We start from the raw sequence: 8051 nt of genomic DNA on the forward strand, positions 1-8051 counted from the left end.
AATTCCCATTTAGGCGGTGGAGGCAGGTTGTCAGAATTCTTCTAGTGTTTTGCTGCTTTTGCCCCCAAATTTTCCTCTGTCTTGTCTGGAACTCTCTGTCATTTGGCGAAGGACCAACCTGTTTTTCCTGTGTGCTCTGTGGATCTTCTGCCTAGTCCTCGAGGTCCTAGAAACTCAGGTCACAGTGTTTTTGCCCAGTTCAAGTTCTGTGTCATCCTGGAAAACTTTAACTATGCAGTTGATCTACCCTATATCTGGACTCAAAGTTCCCTGATCTCATGATTGATTTAATAGATCTATTTTAAATTTTGTATCTTACAGAGAATATACTGTATTATCTGGCATTCCTGGGGGTATTTACCAGGAAGCAGAAGTTATCACTGTTCTTCAAACTCTTTCCTAACATAGCACTCCTCCATTGTCTCCTTTGTTTTTCAGAAACCAACTCTTTTTTTATTTATTTTTATTAAAATTAAAAAAAATTTTTTAATTTACATCCAAGTTAGTTACCATATAGTGCAATAACAATTTCACAGGAATTTTAGATTCCAGTGATTCATCCCCTATGTATAACACCCAGTCCTCATCCCGACGAGTGTCTTCCTTAATGCCCCTTACCCATTTAGCCAAGTCACCCACCAACAACCCCTCCAGCAACCCTCAGTTTGTTCTCTATACTTAAGAGTCTCTTATGTTTTGTAAATTTTTTTATGTTTACTTATTTTTGAGAGAGACAGAGACAGAGACAGCACAAGCAGGGGAGGGGCAGAGAGAGAGGGAGACAAAGGATCTGAAGCAGGCTCTGCACTGACAGCAGGGAGCCTGAGGTGGGGCTTGAACTCATGAAGTTTGACATCATGACCTGAACCAAAGTCGGACACTTAACCAACCGAGCCACCCAGATGTCACTAAAAATTTTTTAAAAGTAATCTGTGTTTCTAATGTGGGGCTCAAACTCACATTCCCAAGATCAAGAGTTGTGTGCTTTTCTGACTGAGCCAGCCAGGGGCTCCAGAAACCAACTCTTTTGAGGATCATGCCATCTGATTCTGCCACTTTGTCTCATCACTGACATCAGTGTGACCTGGGTAGTCACCCAGGGCTCCACACTCAGAAGAATCCCCCAATTGGTTTAATGCTCTACTGTTGCTATCTTGAAGCTTTTGTTTTTGTTTTTGTTTTTGTTTTAAGCAGGCTTTACATCCAATGTGGGTCTTGAACTCCCAACCCCGAGATCAAGAGTCACATGCTCTACTGAATGAGCTAGCCAGGTACCCCATCTTGAAGTTCTTAATAATTTTGTCTTTGAACTTGTGTTTAGCAAGTGAAGTCCAATATGTGAACATGCAACATGTGGGTCTGCCATTCCTCACTGCCCCATGTGTATTGCACTCATGGTGCCGCATAAAAAAGGAATTTGGGGGACACATGATGTGTGGGAGTTCTGTGAGACTTAAAATGAATACTAGGTAAGTCTGTTATTTCTGTGTCTGAATAAGTGGGATTTTTATAGCCCCACAGGCCACACTTCCTGTTACACTAGAACTTGCTTCAAATGCAGGAAGAAGGTACTTTAGGGAGCAAAAACAGTCAAGGACCCCTAGTCATATCCTTTCTTATTGTATCAGCCAGCCACTTATTCTGCAAATGATGACGCAGAAGGAAAGGGAAAGATCAGGAGACCCACAGTTCCTTTTCTTTCCAGTCCTTCCTTACTCCTTGGGAAGACTAACGTAGAGAATGTTGGTAGATTGATATGTACATTAAGAAGTAAAATAAAAATGGGTAAGTTACTTTTATTCTGGTAAGAATGTGTTTGTGGGAGGGTTTGTGTCAGGAAGGACACATAGAACAGGGAGAGCAATGAATACAAACTTAAGTAGTTTGGACCAGATTTTGTGGGTAGTGAGTCTTGATCAGAACAATGATATGGTTAAAGCAAGCAAGCAAGCAAACAAACAAACAAACAACTTCAGGTGATATGGGTGTGGGAACAGTGGCTCACATTAGGACTTCTGAGGGTGGGGGAGGATTGGAGTAGGGCACTATCATGAAGGGCTTTGAGTGATAAGCTAAAGGTTTTAAGTGTTATCTTTTCAGCTAGCGTTTTTTTCAAAAGGTTGTAAAGCAGTAGAACTCTTTTTACTAAAATAATCTTAGCAGAAGTCCAACATATCAAGCAGACACAAGCAGCCACCAGGTTTGCCTGTCTTGGAAGCCACTGGTGGAGGTGACGGGGATCCAGACTGGAGGGGGAGAAGGCAGAAGAGCTGGGGTCAGGGTTAGAAAGAGATGATGAGGGGTGCCTGGGTGGCTCAGTTGGTTGAGCATCCAACTCTCAATTTCGGCTCAGGTCATGATCCCAGGGTTGTGGGATCAAGTCCTGAGTCAGGCTCTGCACTGAGCATGGAGCTTGCTTGAGATTCTCTCCCTCTCTGCCCCTCTCCCCTGCTTGCATGCACTCACATGTGCATGCTCTCTCTCTAAAAGAAAGAAAGAAAGAAAGAAAGAAAGAAAGAAAGAAAGAGAAAGAAAGAAAGAAAGAAAGAAAGAGAGAGAGAGATACTGGCTTATGGAGGAGGCAGCAGAGATGAAGGGAACAAGGTGGACTTGAAGAACTAGCAGGGAGAGGCAATAGGCAGGGGAGGGGAGAACCCAACCTCAGGCAGGATGGAGGAAGGAGGGGTTTTGGTGTGGTGGGATGAGGCTCTTGGCTGCCACCAGGGAGCAAGACTTAAAAAATATCTGGTCCAGCTGTGTGACCACTGTCACAGATAGTCATTCCTGCCTGTACCCCTAACTTTGTTCAGTGCTGGGACTTTTTTGACGAATTTGTGGAATAAACTTTCAAATTTAGAGTCTTATGAGAATTGTAATACTATGTTCATGCAGTCTGACAATCTGCAGAAGTAAAAGGTTCCCTCCACTTGGGCTGTTGGGGAGTTGGAAGATCCAACTGGCCTTGAGTCCTATTACATACACCATGGGTGCCCGACTGTCAAGAATTGTGAAGGGTTTGAGATTTTACTTTACCTGCAAGCTAATAAGCCTGCCTCATGGATGCTGGCAGAAGACACAAGATTCCTGTGTCAGAGATAAAGCACAGCTTATTACTTATAGCAAGAGCAGTAACTCAAGTAACATCACTTGTGCATTTGTTCCTCAAACCTCAGTTTCCATAGGGTAATACATGAAAGGACCAGGTAATGCTTGCGCAGGTAGGGGACTACATTATAAGAGAGGAATCCCAAGTTTGAGGAACTTGAATATTTTATAATGGACACTAAGCCTACCTGAACTTTGCCCTGAAGGGAGATGCTATCTTTATTACACCAAACAGTAAACAAACTTGCCAGTGCTCTAGAGGGAGACATTATCTCTGTCTTCCAAGGTGGTTTGCTATACCAACATCCTTGAAAAGATAGTCTCAAATAAAGTCAGGTAGTCCTCTGACCCCAAGATATGCAGAAATGCCAGAAAACTGTGGAGAGTTATTTCCTAAAATGACAAGGCTCTGATAATGATGACCTGGAGGGATGACAACATCCCTTCACTCCCTATCTCTTTCCTCCTGGACACTATTAGGCAGTTGAAGAGAATAACCTTCCTTTAGGAAGGTTTAGGTTTAAAAGGTCCTTCTTTTTTTTTTTTTTATTTTTTTTAATGTTTATTTATTTTTGAGACTGAGAGAGACAGAGCGTGAACGGGGAAGGGTCAGAGAGAGAGGGAGACACAGAATCTGAAGTAGGCTCCAGGCTCTGAGCTGTTAGCACCGACGCGGGGCTCAAACTCACAGACCGTGAGATCATGACCTGAGCTGAAGTCGGAAGCTCAATTGACTGAGCCACCCAGGTGCCCCTAAAAGGTCCTTCTAACCACCAGTCTTGTTCCTTTATAACCTAGCCAGACTGAAGATTCATACTTTGGCACTTTCAGATGAGGATGAATTGTGGCAATAGCCTGCAAGATGGGACCTGGAACTGTAGTTACTTCAAGCCAGTTCTCTAAAGCGTATATCCTCCGCTCCTTCAGAGGCTGGAAGACTCAAACAGAGGCTGCATTTGTTGTAGTGGTTCAGGCCTGTACACTGAGGGAAACTAACCTCATTTCCATCACAGTGACTGGCTGCAAAGGGGATCATTATCCATTACTATAGGCAACTAGGTATAGATTGGATGTCATGGAGCTCAACTTATGGCAGGTTGACTAGAGAAAAACTTAGCTCAGGACCCATATTGGGTGTGACAAACCAGCCCAAACAAATCCTCTCTATTGAAGAGTATGAATGTCATATCCACAGACAGATGCTGGCATACCCTTGGTAAGCAAAGCTATGGGTCATCCAAGTCCAGGATTCACTGGAACCCAGGAAAACTAAAGAGTTAAGGATAAACAGATCTTGCATGCCCTCACATTCCCTTGTACCGTCATCTCTGTTTCTGATCTATCGTTGAAATTTTGTACTGTAATATCGTGTCCTAAGATAATTAAAAGGCCTTTTAATCAGTGTGCGACTAGGCCCAGAGTCAGAGGTAGGGAATAAATGAAGGATTCCTACATGTGAATGAGCAGAGATGCTGGGAATGAGGCATTATGCTCTAGCCAGGACACCACAAATACTGAGTTGATCAAGCATCTGCTGGTAAGGAGAGAAGTTAGCTTCACTGTCTGCACTGTTAGAGACAAAGGTGAAGACTTGTTGCTAGCTGCTCCTGAAAAACTATGTGGTGTGGTCCTCAATGTATGGGAGACCTTGAAAAATTTTCAAGCACATTAGAAAATAAAACTCCTTTGTGCATACTCCCTCACTAGGGGATCTCACCCTTTCCCAAGGCTTTAAATGTAACCTTATATTGGGGTACCTGAGTGGCTCAGTTGGTTAAGTATCTGACTTTGGTTCAGGTCATGATCTCATGGTCTGTGAGTGCAGAGCCTGCTTCAGATCCTCTGTCTCCCTCTCTCTGCTCCTCCCCTACTAGCACACTCTCTCTCTCTCTCAAAAATTAATAAACTTATTTAAAAAATAAAATAAATGCAACCTTATGCTAACAACTCCCAAATGTATCTCCAACCACATTTCTGATATGAACACAAGCTCATAAAACTGGCTACTTGCCATCTCTACTTAGATTACCATAATTATTTCAGCTTAGCGTGTCCAAAATGGAACTCGGGATCTACCCACTAATCCACTCTTCCCCATGTTCCCCTGTCTCAATAAGTGGTACTGCCCATTTGCTTAAGTGAGAAACCTGGAGTCATTCTTCGCCTCTCACATCCAGCCTACTAGCAAGTGTTCTCACTTCTATCTCCAAAACGTCTCTCTACTCCATCTATTTGTCTCTCTTTCTGCAGCTGTCATCTTTGACCAAGCCACTTTCATTGTTGGCCTGGTTGACTCAATGGCCCCCTAACTGGGTACCCACTTCTACTCTTTTCCAACCCATGCTCCAGATGGTAGCCAGAGTGGCTTACAAACCTTATACATTGAACCATGTCACTCATCTGCTTAGTATTCTTTAGAGTCTTCCCACTCAACTTAGAATAAAAATTCCACTTTCCTCTCATGGTCTCCCGTATTCTCCATGAATCTGAGGCTCATCTCATGCCTCCCTTCCTCTATGCTGCCCTCATCAGTACTTCTTGCAGTGGCTTGTGCTGCCAAAATGTTTCCTATTCTCATGCCAGTGAGTATGCTTTCCCCTCTCCTGCAAGGCTTTTTGGTCCCAGTCTGCCTAGTTGATATCTGGGGATGCCAGTGTTTTCCATGTGCAATGTCCCCTAGAGCTGTACATCAAGGCAGCCCTCTTTCCTGACCACACAATTATATTGGGCTGCCAGCTTCTCACTCTCAGACCACATTTTTTACCCTCATAGCATATATCATAATTTGTATCACATACTTATTTGGATTTTGCTTTTTAAGTGTCCATTTCCTCCCCAAACTGTAAGCTCCATGAAGGTAGGGATCATGTTTGTCATGTTAACCACTATCTCTCTGGGCTTGATACAGTGCTTGGTGTTGAATGAATAAATGAATGAATGAATGAATGAATGAATGAATGAATGCAAGTCTATAGGGCAAGTGGCACAGGGTGATAGGGGGCTGGGTAAAGACAAATCAAGCAGCAGCACGGCACCAATACTGAGGGAAGCTTGAAGCTAGAGGGCACGGTATGCTGAGTGCTGCTCTGAGAGTCCTATCCCTGAAAGCTCTTAGAACTGTGTGCTGATCGTTTTCTAAGTGGGGATAAATATTAACATGCTATCATTACCCTGAATGTGAACTCAAGCTATGCAGTGCTAGTTGAAGGCTTTATCTCATGACATGATCATCAAACACACAAAATGAAGAGAGATCGGTAGTCTCTGCCTCAGTCACATTGAACCCTTGCCTTTTCACCCGCTCCTTACGCCCCCACTCCAAACCCTGATATTCTTTGCCTTCTCAAGCCACTGTGTTCTGCCTCTGCTTTTTATCTATCTTTTTTTTTTTTTGGTGCTCCCTTCTCAATGCCCAGAAGGCTACCCTTTCTTTCCAGTAAACTATATTCCATAGGGGTCTCAGGCATTCTGGACCTTGACTTGTTGTTGAGTCGACAGCCTCTATGCTCCCATCTTTCCCTTTGGTCTAGCCAATTATCTTGGCTAGAGAGCCCCTGCTGTCTGCCTGCCCCCACTAATCAGCACGGACTCTCACTGATCCCTGTGTCATGTTGGCAATCTGACACCTTCTCTCAGAGGCTACACATAGCGATCTCTCAGGAGGGAGGGAGAGCCACTCCTCATGCTCCTGTGGTTTGAGAACATTACTTCATTAGTAAATACCTAGAAAAACCAAATTTCTGGTTTAAAACAGACCCTTTCCCTACAGTTTCTTTCTACTTCCTTTTAAACTTCCTTTTTTATTTGTTTGTATATATAGTCAACAGATGTTAGAACCAAAACATTTCTGCTGAAAAAACATAGCATTTGATATATTTATTTGTTATTGTTATTTAAAATTTTATTACATTTTATAATGATGCCCATGCTATAAAATTCAATTGGTATGAAAGGTAAACACAAATGTTAAGTTTCCCTCCCATGTCTGCACTGCCCCACTTCCCTGTAAGTTTCTTTCTTAGCCTCCTGGAGATCTTACATGCACTTACAAGCAGGCATGTGTTTTCACTCTCCTCCTACCCCCGCTCTACATTGTTCTGTATCTTGCTCTCTTCTCTAAATGCCGTGTTCTGCATCCATAATCCAAAATCTCCACCACTTTTTATAGCTGTGTAGTATTCCATTACTTGGACAAATCATAATTTACACTAATAAAATACACATATGATGTCACATATATTCAAATATATTTGTGAACACATTCCTAAAAGTCAAAGGACATTTTTAATTTGATAAAGGTTTTCAAATGATCCTCTGGAGAAATTGGTGAAGACACCTCTTTCCATACATCTTTATCAGCTTAGTTTCTAAATCTTGCAATGTTGTCAGTCTGTGAGTTGAAGAATGCATTGCCATTGTGATTATCATTTTTCTTTTTGTAAGTGATCTCAAGTATTTTTTCATATATTTAGAGCACTTATGTATTTTTTTCTATGAACTCTTCATATTCTTGCCCCCTCCTTTTTTTTCAAATAGGAGGATGGTCTTTTTCTTATTGATTTGTGATTTATTATTTATGTTCTCAGGAAGTTTATTTATGGTGGGTTTGTCTTGAGGAATTAAAATTTTTTTAATGTACCTAAATCCATCTTTCTTTTGAGTATCTGGTTTTTTGTGTGATGCTTTTAAGCTTTAATTGGTGATTATCACAAAAATTTTCCCAAGATTTTTTTTCTAATAATTTAATTTTTTAACATATAAATCTTTGCTTCATCTGGAATTTATTTTGTTATAAGCAGTAAGATAAGAATCCAAATTAATTTGTCTGCCCAGATGGTCACCCTGATGTTGAACATTTACTAGTTAATCCATCTTTTGCTTGCTAATTTGAAAAACCACCCTTAGCATATTCTAAACCCTTCGATGTCTCTGGGTCTGTTTCTGGG

Source organism: Leopardus geoffroyi, chromosome A3 (assembly GCF_018350155.1).
Source record: "Leopardus geoffroyi isolate Oge1 chromosome A3, O.geoffroyi_Oge1_pat1.0, whole genome shotgun sequence".
Classification (NCBI taxonomy): domain Eukaryota; kingdom Metazoa; phylum Chordata; class Mammalia; order Carnivora; family Felidae; genus Leopardus; species Leopardus geoffroyi.